Source organism: Leptidea sinapis, chromosome 10, assembly GCF_905404315.1.
Source record: "Leptidea sinapis chromosome 10, ilLepSina1.1, whole genome shotgun sequence".
Taxonomy (NCBI): domain Eukaryota; kingdom Metazoa; phylum Arthropoda; class Insecta; order Lepidoptera; family Pieridae; genus Leptidea; species Leptidea sinapis.
In genome coordinates, this window is record NC_066274.1 from 13,043,439 (window position 1) to 13,057,903 (window position 14,465).

Genomic DNA, 14,465 nt, shown 5'->3' on the forward strand with positions numbered 1-14,465 from the left:
CAATTCTTTTGAAACACATTTTCGTAATACATTTGTTTTGAACTAGATATGTGAAATAAAGTCGCAATACCTTTTTTATGTAAATAAGGGACGAGACGAGAAAAACCCCAAAAATTCTGAGCGGCACTACAACTGCGCTCGTCACCTTGAGACATTATATGTTAAGTCTCATTTGCCAAGTAATTTCACAAGCTACGATACCCTTCAGACCGAAACTCAATAATGCTTACACATTACTGCTTCACGGCAGAAATAGGCGCCGTTGTGGTACCCATAATCTAGCCGGCATCCTTTGCAACGGCGCCCCCCACTGTTTTTGTAGGCATATGACACATTCCAGATTAAGCCTCTAGCGACGGGCGCAGAGCAGTGTGAATGCGTATCCATGCGTATTTTATGTTGCTTACGACTCAACCCATGAAACTGCGTTCCAGAAAAATATTCTCGTTATTAACTGATTTATCAAAGCAGAGCCATAGCCGTGTAACCCTTTACGGGCACCTTTTCAAAAAAATCACCGAGTTATTAGTATAGTTATGATGCAACAAACAAACTATAGTTATTTATGCAACTGTTATGTAATAAGGGGTATTAAAACACGAATGGGGGTTTAATAGTATCACATGAGTGAGTGAATGAGACTTTATCTACACCCATAATATGAATCCTCTAAAAAAAATTTTAACAAAAAAACAACCGACTTCAAAAACAATAGATATAATGTGCACTAAAAATAATTGCGTATTTTTATACAATCAAATTAATTAATATAATTCTAGTTACGATTATTGTTATTTTTGGAATCGGTGTCCTTCCGCTCCGACCCGCTCTCGCCTCTCGCTTCCTCAAGACTCGAGCACATCTGACCTATAACTATGTATGTAGTAACAAACCTATCTTGGATGACACCGACTCCAAATTATTATAAAATAATAATTGTTCTAATTACAATGGGACCACACGGGAAGCACCAGCTTTCCAATAAAAAAAGAATTATCAAAATCGGTTCACCCAGTCGAAAGTTTGGAGGTAACAAACATAAAAAAAGAACAAACCGACGAATTGAGAACCTCCTCCTCTTTTGAAGTCGGTTAATAAAAGATTCTGAAACAGTTTGCTAACAATACAAAAGCCAGTCTTAGTAACCATAATATCATCCAAAGGAGTGTTATTATGAAAACGGATGATATAATGTTGTAGTGAATTTCATTACAACACTCGTTTGGATGATGTAATGGTTATCAGGACATTGGGTGTTTCAATGTTGGCAATAAACTAACTGTTTTAGAACCTATAATAAAGGATTTAAGCCATGGGTGTAGATAAAAAGATAAACGAGCTCACATACGCATTTATAATATTAGTAATAATTAAATCCATTGGTTACTTATATACTTACCTGCGTTTCACTTAAGAATTTATTTCGCTTTATAAAATTGAACGAATGAACGCTCTTGATATTCCTCTGGTGTTACTGGTGAGGATGGGCTGCGGTGATCACCGAAAAATAAATGTGGCACTGCATTGAAATGGGTAGGGCGTATCAGTTATCACCGATCATCTCGAGCGTGTCACGGCTTGATCATCTCATCACTTTATCACATTAAAAAATAGAATAATTAAATTAGCCTATGGATTAATTTTATTACATATTATAATTATCAAGATATATGTTATATGCCTACTGAAACTGTGGGAGGCTCCTTTACACAGGATGCCGTCCAGTTTATGGGTACCACAACGGCACCTATTTCTGCCGTGAAGCAGGAATGTGTTAACAAAACCGTGTTTCAGTGTGAAGGGCAGCTACGGTGTCCTTCAGACCAAAACACATTACTGCTTCACGGCAGAAATAGGCGCCGTTGTGGTACCCATAATCTAGCCGGCATCCTGTACAAAGGAGCCTCCCAACTTAGCCAGCATGCCTACATTATCTGATAAGTAATATAAAATATACATTCTTTAACAAATTTTCTCTTAAGTTAAGGGTGAAAAGGATCTATGACAGACAGACAAGCGATGCCATTGACTTTGTAAAGTTTGTATTAAATGGTTATTTCAGAACTTTGTATTTAATGCGTCGATCACCGTTCACAGCTGAATGCGATTGCATTTTTAGAAATAAGAATATTGATAATATATGAGTTATAATGTAAAACAGCTTTAATTTGTAAGATTTTCACACAGTAGATACTATTGTTTATATTTTGCAGTAAAATGGAAACGATTATCTTACATTAATGTTGATTATTTGAACTACTCGTAACATCTTTTGTATATTATGACGATTTAGGATTAAAAGCAATATGATTTGGGCCGTATTATTTAAAATAAGTAACCGGTTCTGTGCATAAAGGAAGATATACATAGAATACTTATAATTATTTCGCTAGATAACTTTAAAAATATAACTAGAACGGGTTCGTATTATAGTAATATTCACAGTGAGAGTTGCGGACGGCCTTCATATGAATGAATGAAAACTTCATTAATAACAAAAACAAACCACACAGAATAATACAAGTAGAAAAGATTTACATAGGTAAAAAAAAATATTGAAGTAGGCGTTACTTTGCGGAAATCCATAATAATCCAAATGATTTGAGTTTTCTTTAGTGTTAATTCCGCCAATATTTGTCTTTAAACAATTTGACACGTGTTTCGCCTCTACACGAGGCATCCTCAGGATGTGTTGTTTCGCCAAAATCTGGCACGAGACTGAAGCCGCTCTTTTATACCCTCGTCCCCCCATGGGACAGACGAGGCAAGTAATTTTTAGAAAATCTTTGAATGCAGAATTACTAACTTTTAAAAATAACATAAAGTCTTCTTAAAATATTTTAGGTACTTTCCCTTCATGTCCCATAACTTTGGGACAACCTGTATATATATGAATTGCTGTTCGTTAGTCTCGCTAAAACTCGAAAACGGACCGATTTGGCTATTTTATTTTTAAATTAATTTGGGAAGTCCAGAGAAGATTTAAAAGGTGAATGAATATGAAAATGCACGGAATCGAATAAAAACATCGATTTTGATTTTCCTTTGATGTGTCCCCCGTCGTTCAGAAATCAAATTAAAATGAATAACTAATTAGAATTTTCATATCTTTCTAACTTTCTCTTTCTGAGGTAAAAAAAAATAAACATAATTTTAGGTAACTATAGTTGGTAGATTAACTACAGTTGTTAACTATCTATTGCCCTGTACTTTTCGTTTGCCCTGTACTTTTCCCGGGGCGTAAAAAGAATAGGGGAGTCCCAGGCCCATGGGTGTCGTAAGAGGCGACTAAGGGCTTTTTAGAAGTGGGAGAGTCACGCTGCCGTCTTTTGACGTCAGCACAATCGGGCCAGGCTCATCCGGGTTAATTACCACACTCGCACAGAATACCGGCGTGAAGTAGCGGCCTTGTGCCGCTATGTTTCGCATAGGTTAGTGTCGAGGACCGGTGGCCATCCCCCCCCCCCCTCCACCCGAATATGACAGCGGAACTTAAAAAGATTTTACCCCAGGAGGGTACCGGCTCTACCAGAGTCGGAGAATCCCTCCCCGAGCACTCTAGCTCGGGCTGCCCTTCGTATTCTGGGGAGGGCACAGAACCGCGCATGACCAAGGACAAACGAGGCAGTAACACCACGGCACCCCGCTCCACACTCAACGTGGACTTTTGCAATATCAGGGGAATTCACTCCAATTAAACGCCGTCCACCACCACCTTGAGACGGCGCAGCCGGCCTTGTGTTTCCTTACGGAGACGCAGATATCTCGACCTAGCGATACGTAATATTTAACGTACCCCGGGTACAAAATTGAGCACAATTTTTTGCCTCATGCCGGGGTATGTGTGTACGTTAGGGAAGATATCTGCTGTCGCCGTCTCGGCAATTTTGAGGGTCTACTCTCTGGCTCCGCGTAGATTTAGAGGACCGCGTCCGCATCTATGCGTGTGTCTACAGGTCCCATAGTGGTAACGCAGAAACCGATCATCTCATGGGCTGCGTTCAAGCGGCAATTGACGACGTACTTGCACAGATCCCCTCCGCTGAAATCGTAGTCTTGGGTGATTTCAACGGGCACAATGCCGAATGGCTTGGATCACGTACCACAGACTACGCAGGGCGATCTGTGCATAATTTTGCATTGGCGTATGGTCTGTCCCAATTGGTCGAGTCGCCAACGCGGCTCCCGGATGTGGATAGCCACATGCCGTCCTTATTGGATGTTCTGCTGACTACACATCCCGATGGTTACCAGGTCTTTGTCGACGCCCCTCTCGGAACGTCCGACCATTGCCTGGTCAGGAGTGTAGTGCCTATCCGACGCCAACGTCGCAGACCACCAGCAACCGGCCGCGTTTGGCACTACAAGTCAGCAGATTGGGATTGAAAGTCAAAACACGTCGTCATTATCGGCGAGCAGCTTTCCAGTTACCCGACCGGAACACACAAGTTCTGGTCGTTGTCGAAATCTGCTCTTGGTAACTTCAGCCAGCCGTCCATGCCGCCGTTGCACATGAGGAATGACACCCTGGCCCATACGGCAAAAGAGAAAGCCGATCTCTTGTGCACTCTTTTCGCCTCCAACTCGACTCTTGACGACAACGGAAAACCACCGCCGACCATCCCGCGGTGTCAGAGCTCTATGCCTGAAGTACAGTTCAGACAGAAAACTGTTAGGCGAGCTCTGTTTTCGTTGGACGTCAGGAAGTCGAGCGGGCCGGATGGCATTTCTCCAATCGTGCTTAGAACGTGTGCCCCTGAGTTGACGCCGGTGCTAACGCGTTTATTCCGGCACTCTTATACTAAAGGCGTAGTCCCTGACTCATGGAAGTCAGCCCTTGTCCATCCGATCCAAAAAAAAGGAGACAGCTCGGATCCGGCAAACTACAGGCCTATTGCTATTACCTCCCTGCTCTCCAAAATCATGGAGAGCATAATTAGCCGTCAGCTCTTAGTATATCTAGAGGGTCACCAGTTGATCAACGATCGACAATACGGGTTTCGCCATGGTCGGTCGGCAGGTGATCTTCTGGTATACTTAACACATAGATGGGCAGCGGCTATTGAAAGCAAGAGAGAAGGTCTGGCAGTTAGCCTGGATATAGCGAAGGCCTTTGATCGTGTATGGCACAAGGCACTCCTCTCCAAACTTCCATCATTTGGGCTTCCCGAGAGCTTGTGCAAGTGGACCTCCAGCTTCCTCACTGGGCGCAGCATACAGGTCGTTGTCGACGGATATTGCTCGAACCCGAAGCCCGTGAATGCAGGAGTGCCCCAAGGCTGTGTGCTGTCTCCCACGCTGTTTCTTCTGCATATCAATGATATGTTGGACACCTCCAACATTCATTGCTATGTAGACGACAGCACTGGTGATGCCGTATACACTGGCCATGCAGGTCTCTCTCGGGAAATCGTCGACCAGTGCCGGGAGAAACTTGTGTCTTCTATCGAGTCCTCTCTTGAGAAGGTCGCGGAATGGGGAAAATTGAACCTTGTCCAATTTAACCCCCAGAAGACTCAAGTTTGCGCGTTTACCACTAAAAAAACCCTAATTGTCGTATCACCGCTCTTCGACAACACTTCCCTCAAAGCCTCGCCTAGTATCGGAATACTGGGTCTCGAAATCTCGAGCGATTGCCAATTTCGTGGTTATCTGGAAGGCAAAGCCAAATTGGCTTCAAAGAAACTGGGCGTCATTAATAGAGCACGGCAATACTTCAAGCTGGCCCACATACTAGCGCTCTACAAAGCGCAGGTCCGGCCACACATGGAGTATTGCTGTCATCTCTGGTCTGGCGCACCCCAGTATCAGCTTGATCCATTTGACCGCGTGCAACGCAGAGCAGCTCGAATTGTCGGGGACACAGTGCTCAGTGAACGGCTAGATCACTTGGCGTTGCGTAGAGACGTCGCGTCGCTTCATTGTGTGTCTTCTACCGCATTTATCACGGGGAGTGTTCCGAAGAGCTGTTTAACCACCAGGTTCGGCGGCAGGCAAAAAAAAATCTATCAGTAATTATTTTAATGCAGATTGATAAATTTTGTCAGAAATTAAAATATTTGAACGCAAACAGTTTTATTTGACACTGGACAACAAACTAAATGTAGGTAGATAAATCTTAAGTTTTGTCAAAAAAAATTCTGAACCACAATAAACCAAAAATATAGTTTATCAGAAAGCTTTAAATTGATTAACAGACTGTATCACTGTGTGTGTTTATCAATATCAAATTGAAACCTTATAGATAGCCAGTTTTAGGAAAACTCAGTTTTGTAAGTAAGCAACATCATGTGTAATTAATATAAATAATTTCATTCATAAGAAGCATTTTTTTTTATAAAAAAAGGATTACTTTCGTTTGTTTTAACTCTATTTTCTACCAAAGTTTGGGACTTTTATTTATCCATTGAGGCAGTACGAAGTCTGACGGGTCAGCTAGTTTTGAATAAAAATATTTGAATTTTTATTGTAACTACTACTAGTAGTACTAACAAAGGTCTGCGGGGTCATAATAAAAATATTTATTCACAAAGGCATCACTGTATCGAATTTTAAAATCAATTTACAATAAAACTACTAATTAGGTTCGAGCTAAATACGAATTGACGGTACAGGCAAATACTCGTTCATCCCGTCTTCAATTTTCAACTAATTTTCTGACATGTTAACAATTATTAATTGTTGTAGCGACGAAGGTTCCGAAGCAACTATGAAAGCGACTCCATCTTTTTGTGAGGGAGGTCTCCTATTGTTGTTACACAATAATTTGATATAAAATTAATGTCAAAACACACGGCGTTCGCCCGACGCATTCACAATAAGCCACAGGATATCAGTTTTAATGATTATTAATGGTTCCGAGATAGATTGTATAATGTCTTGTTTATTATAAATTGGTATTACTGAAGAAAGTTGGATCTTATTTCGAAGAAGCTTAAAACTTACGATGTAGGGCTATTAACTGTAAATTATACAATAAATGTGTACTGGCTTCGCAAGTTCAGAAGTTAGGGTTGTCACTTCAAGAAATACAATAATATTTTATTAATTTATTTAACTTTTTGTTATGAAAATAAGGGACGAGACGAGCAGGGTGTTCAGCTGTCCGAAATTGATACGTCCTACCCATTACAATGCATTGCCGCACAGGATTCTTGAAAAACCCAAAAGAACTGCGCGTAACGTCCTAACTATTCAACGGTTGCAGCGAAAATGTGTCGACGCTAGGGAGACGTCGCCACCCTGTCATTGTCAACACAATTTGAATAATTACTCACTACAAACAATCAATACGAAAACGCACAGAGTTTCGGTGAGATGTTCACAGTCCGACGACGAACGAAATAATGTTCAAAAAAAAAATTCAAATTCCAAATTTCTATATTTGATATTAAAATATATATACAAAATTACTTAAATCTACTTATAAAAGCAATTTACAATGAAGCCTTATATATGTAGGTATCAGGAAACTTATTTCTACAACCCTATCTACGTGTTGGGGGATCAAACATTATTATTCTTAAAAACTAATACATGAGGTTTGTGGGGGGGGGGGGGGGGAAATCCAGGAAACTGGGAAAACCTGGCTATTTGCTATGATAATGGTCGCCAACTGTTCTGCTACCGCTTATATAGCGGTCTGTCGGCTGCTAGTGGGGAGAGGTGACGTCACGTCTTGAAAATTTTCTTGCGTTTCTAAGAATACATAATAATTATAATAAAATCGTAACAAAGTACATTTAAAATATCGTACAGGTACTTTTTGGGGATAAGGAATATATAGAAAAGATAAATTAACAAAAATCCTATTTTTCAAATTGAAAAATGGAATAATTTTATCTACGAAGTTTGAACGAAATCTGGCCGTTTAAGGTTGGTCAAAATCACGCCCAAATGAGTCGGTTACAAACAAACATACATACAAGTGAAGCTAATAAAAAGCGTGTAAAAAAGTACCAACCTAAGCTATGACCGATGTTATATTGGCCGTTTTATACCTACTTAGAATACTTATCACGTACGTAACACATTCAATAACCGCCGTTCCCAATATTCAGTCTATCTCTTACTTGAGATAAAAATCGTAACTATCGTTGACTTTTCTGTCCCAATAAACTTATCGACGGTAACTTACGTTATCCGTACACGCTGTCTGTCAATGGGACGACGTATAGCTTACCAGCGATAGAAGTTTTTATGGAAATTTCAATTCACGCGTCCCAATATAAGGCGATAAGAATGACTTATCGGGTATATTGGGACAGCTTCAGATTATTGACAACTAACTACTTACAGTAGAAGGTAGTAATTTATCTCTATCTGTAGATAGTATATTGGGAACGACCCTAAGAGAATACAGATCTATGAGGTAGATACAAAACAGACAGAGCTCTAATTGCCGTAACTCCAGGTTAATGTTCGGTCGTCGAGTTGCAACGCCAAGTTGTGTACCAGAGCGATTTATTGTAAGAGGATTGTAACAAAATGCACTCTGAAACAAAATATCTATTGAAATTTTTCAATAATCTCGTACACACACTTATGCAGAGTGCAATCGACATGAAAAATCCATTAGAGGTCGTTCACGAGCGGAACAGGCGCAGCAGCACTGACCGTGCTAAGCGGATTTGTATCCAAGTCCCTCCAACGTACACTCGTATCCGTTCTACGGCTTGGCAGCACGCTAAGCGCATGCATCTGCATCATCGGGCACTTTGTGTATCATTGTTAGGGTGCTGCCACACCTGCGGAAAACACGCGGCAGTATATAAACGCAAAATTTCACCCGCAATTTGTTTATTTACTTATTTATTGTTTTTTGGGAATCATACAGTATTATAAAAACTAAGTTTACAATAATACGATAAAAAACAGACCTAAACATCCACCTCTACTTATATACCTAAGTAAAACCAATTAAGGCCTACCTAATTACAAAAACTTATATCTCGATAAATATTCGAAGGAGGTGATAAATAATAATAAATGTGATAAATGGATACAATGCTTTGTACAATTTCGGGGATACTGCAATAGATGTATACTTCATCCAGCAAAAAACTAAACTAACTTAGCTGAGCACGAGATGGCAAAAGAAGATGAGAACCACAGCACACAAGAATAACAATAATCGTAACTAGAATTAGATTAATTAATACGCAATTATTTTTATACCTTTTAGTGCATATTATATCTATTATTTTGGAATAGTGCTTCTGAAGTCGGTTGTATTTTGTTAAAAATTTTTTTTTAGTTCGTTATTTTTTTTATTATTATTATTAACTTAGCTCAGCAGAAAAGTATTGGAACTGAATTAGGTGGTGTAATAGATAAAACCATTTGATCTCATCACCGTGCCCCCGGTTCGTTCTTCGCCCGCAATATACCAATATGTTTGCGGTTACCGATTTCATAAGTAAATTTATTATTATTAATTCGACGCTTTATAAGGCCGACAAAGCTCTTGGGATTTATCTGCTTACAATAAAATATTTACTGCAGTGATTTTATACTATAATCATTCAATAATTTTATATAATAATTATACTATAATACTTTCAGATGATCCGTACCTACGCTGGTTCGTATTAATGCATTTTGATATTGGAATTATGTTGAGGTCAGTATTGTGAAGTGTGTTGGTGAAAATAAAATAATTACTTTACTGTGAAAAACAAATTATCTAATCTCCTACTGACAAAATCGTACTATTCTATATAAGACTTCTTTTCAAATGCTTCACTGAATTGATATTTTAAAATATCATTTTACTAAATTTAATTATACAAATGATTTGAGTTTTCTTTAGTGTTAATTCCGCCAATATTTGTCTTTAAACAATTCGACACGTGTTTCGTACTCATCTCACAAGTCTCGTGCCAGATTTTGGCGAGACAACACGTCCTGAGGATGCCTCGTGTAGAGGCGAAACACGTGTTGAATTGTTTAAAGACAAATATTGACGGAATTAACACTAAAGAAAACTCAAATCATTTGTATAATTATGGATTTCCTCAAAGTAACGCCTTCATCAATAATTTTTTTTAAATTTAATTACTTACTATCTAATGTTTGTACCAATTTGAATTATTTAGATATCAATTTACTGACATTGTGAATATATATTTCAATAACAACTTGTTATTAATTATTATTTGTACGCCACAGCCTGCGGGCAAGGAATGAAGATGTCTACAAATAAATGATGAAATGAAAATTAAAAAAAAATAAATGAAATTTACTCCTTTGAGTTAGCAGTAGTTAACAGCGGTATAGATTGCGTGTTTTCCGTTTGTGTGGCGTGACTTAAGCAATTTGCTATGCCGATACACGGACGAATATACATTCGCAAGGAATATAGACTTGATTGTATAATTTATCATGAGAAGTAATAGTACTCAATAAATAATTCTTTGTTATATTTAAATTACTAAGATTAGACAAGGACGGACGAGCGTATGGGTCACCTGGTGTTAAGTGATCACCGCAGCCAACATTCTCTTGCAGCCTCGGGAATAACAGGAGTGTTGCCAGCCCTTCAGAAAAGTATACACGGTTTTTTTGAAGGGAGCCATGTCGTATCGTCCTGGAAACACCGCACAAGTATACTGTATAGTCTAGTATATTAGAAACTACATCAAAAAGAATTCTAAAGGAATCAAATCACTTTACAAAGATTGATGATTAGTGAACAAAGAATGATGAAGCTGTAAAAAAGTATTAATTTTAAGGGTGGCAATGAGTTCTATACCAATTATTCTCTTTAAAGCTCAACCTGCGGGCTTAACATGAACATGATTTAGTTCGTTCATTCATTCGTACCATGAGGTGTTATTTCAACCTAGACTTTTTTGTAAAACAAAATACTGAAAATAAATACCAAAAATGAAAATACCAAAGATGAGGCAGTAAGGGCCCGGGCTATAGCCTGTTCGCAAGAAAGAATTAAAAAAAAGTACTCTGTGGTCCTGTCAAATCAAACATCAATGGAGGTGCGTTCATAACTCGTTATTTTTACGAAAACACAAGCAAACATTTAATTTGTAATTCAAAGAAATATATTTATTTATATTACTTTTATTTAATAAGTATAAAAAAGGCCTTAATGGTTTATAATTTGACGCAATTGCGCAATTTTAAAATGTATTTTTAGTATTTTCTACGCAAAAAAAACCGCTAAAATCATATCATTTTAGGTTTCGGAACGCAATTTTATTTCGTTCATTCTTCATAAGCGATCCAAACGCCATTAAGTAAAAGGCACTTCATGGTACGAATTTTAGTGATTCAGTTTAGGTACCTAAACTAAACTGCATCGGATTCGCATCGCTTATTAAAAGTTGTGGTAAATAGTTAAATGACTTTCACATTTATGTAATTTATTTTACCTAAAGAATAAAGAGATAACTGATTTGATTTGAATTCACTCACGGTTTTAATGTAACATAATCAAATAATATAAATATTATTTTTTGAGTTAATTATCCGCTAAGATTTGTTAGTACATGCAAAATGCACACACTTTGCATTAACTATTTATTTTTCCATCTCAAAATAATATATTTTACTCGTTAACTTTCTAAACCTGTTACAGTTTTAGTTCTAACTTCATCAATCACCTTGCTTACTACGGAACCCAAAAAAAATCGCATATGCACCTCTTAATTAAAATAAAAATTCATTAATTTGCAAGAAAATATTGTGAAGATAGTGTAAAGAAGAGTCGAGTGGGCGGTAGACGTCATTACCGCAATCAAAGCTGAAGCCGCATGGAGCGGGTCCGCGCAGTCCCCGCTAACGACAAGGGCTCTCGATAAAAATTAAAAACACGTACAAGCCCAGTTTGAGGAAAGTTTTAATGAGAGTACACGGTACTCTCGCAGACGGAATATTATACGGCTATACCTGCAGGGATTTACTTGGCTACTGTGTGTTATCAAATCGTTATTTATTGAAGTGAAACTCCTTTATCGACGTATGAGTAATGAGAGAGAAATATAACAATGTCGTCACGATTTTCGGTTTCGCGCCATCTTGTTTTTTTTAATGTAAGTTCAGTATAGTGGTGTAAAGAATAATATATTACTTTGAAAGTGATAAAATAAAAAGACTTATTTGTATGCATGTTTATGTCTGTTCCTGGTGTTTACCTTATGGTTATGACAGTTTCTGGCAAATTCACTTATGTGCCTATGAATACATACATTATATTATCAAGAATATATTGAAAAGCAACAGTCAAGATGTTAATTTCTTTGAATTTTGCTCTCAATGATTCTTTAGGACCTAGGTTAGAAATATCGCGAACAGCCCTCTTCTGGAGCACAAATATTGTATTAATATCGGCAGCGTTGCCCCATAGCAATATACTATAGGACATAATACTATAGAAGTAACTAAAGTATACAAGTTGCGCCGTATTTATGTCAGTTAAGTAATTGTCTAATCTTTTAAACCGCGTATGCTGCAGAACTAAGTCTGTTCGCCAATCCTTCAATATGGGGCTAATTTTGAATCTAGAGTTATGCCAAGAAATATATCAGATTCCACCGGTTCTATCACCTCTCCGTTTAACAAAACATTTGCATTTACATTTTTTACATTTGGTACGGTAAATTTAATGTATTTAGTTTTTGACAAGGGAAATGTCGGAAATTAGATGAACGGGAGCAATAAACTCATCGTTGGGTTAATATTCAAATTATTGTGGCGTATGAGTAATGAGAGAGAAATATAACAATGTCGTCACGATTTTCGGTTTCGCGCCATCTTGTTTTTTTTAAAGAAAGTTCAGTATAGTGGCGTAAAGAATAATATATTACTTTGAATGTGATAAAATAAACAGACTTATTTGTATGCACGTCTATAACAATATAGCTTTAATTTAATGTGGATTTTTTTTCTTTAGCCGTATCTACCCTATTTCTGTCAAGATGTAAATAGTAGACAATTGATGTGTCTTAAAGGAGATTCATTTCTTACCTGTGTACTCACCAGAGTAAAAGGTATACACATATTTTTTGCTTGATTTATTGAAGCCGTCGCTTCCTTGTTGCAACTTATTTGTAATAAATTTTTATGTAATTAGCAACATCAAATACAAATACTTTTTTATTCAAAATTGGAACCTATTCGCAAGGGAAATGCCGGAAATGAGATGAACAAGCAATAAACTTATCGTCGGGTTAATATTCAAATTATTGTGGCTGGTAGAAATACATATGTTAATGAAACCGCTTGGATTGATCGTTTCATTCTTCTACTCCTCTTTAAATGAATAGAAACTCAATCAAGGTTCAAAATCAACTTGATAAACTATTATTATTAAAAGATTAGGATGTACGGTCCATAGACTAAACCCTGCCCTAAATGGGCGAATGAAGAGTAAATTATAAACTTGATAAAATACAAGGATATTTATGTCTTAATTTCTTATTGTTTGGCAATTTCATGTAAATATCTAACAGCCTGGCGAAACTCTAAGAAAAAAAGCGAAAAAATTTTTCACTCGATTGTATGAAAGGTGAAAGTTATTGATAGATTGACAGATGACCGTTATAATCTTGTAAAAAACGTAGATAGTCGACGTTTTAAAAGCAGCTGTTCACTTTTAAACATAGTCGGATTATACTACGTCGCCAATAGCATTAATGTAATGACTGCACGTTTCATACTAAACTAAATTTAAATATTTACTTACGGCCGTTCCCAATATACTATCTACAGATAGAGATAAATTAATACCTTCTACTGTGAGAAATTAGCTGTCAATAATCTGAAGCTGTCCCAATATACCCGATAAGTCATTCGTATCGCCTTATATTGGGACGCGTGAATTGCAATTTCCATACAAACTTTATATCGCTGGTAAGCTATACGTCGTCCCATTGACAGACAGCGTGCACGGATAAGGTGAGTTACCGTCGATAAATTTATTGGGACAGAAAAGTCAACGATGTGACTATACTTAAGATTTTTATCTCAAGTATGAGATACACTGAATATTGGGAACGGCCGTTAGGCAGTGCCGCCTCTTATTACGTAGTAATTACATCCTCTTTGATATCTTAGTCAAAATCTATAAAGTAATTCACTAGAAATAAAATTCTTAATTATGTATATCAATCACTAACAATAACTTGCTCTTTACTTAAACTAACAAGCAGAAATCACATTACCAATCCACGGCAATATGATCAAAATTTAAATATTATTTACTTACCTAATAGAAAAAGTAATAAGAAAGTGCGTATAAATGACTACCTCCTGTTAGCGCAATCCAAAGAATATAAAAACAAATTGGGAAGAAGCTATGCTCAAAACAATAGTTGAAAATGGTTCGCACGAGAAAAAGCCGGATGCAAATACTATTCATATTAATTAGCAAAGCGAGATGGGGCTTTCACGAAATTAAACCGTGATTTCAGAAAGATTTATTATACTTCCTCTTCGTATTGTTTATG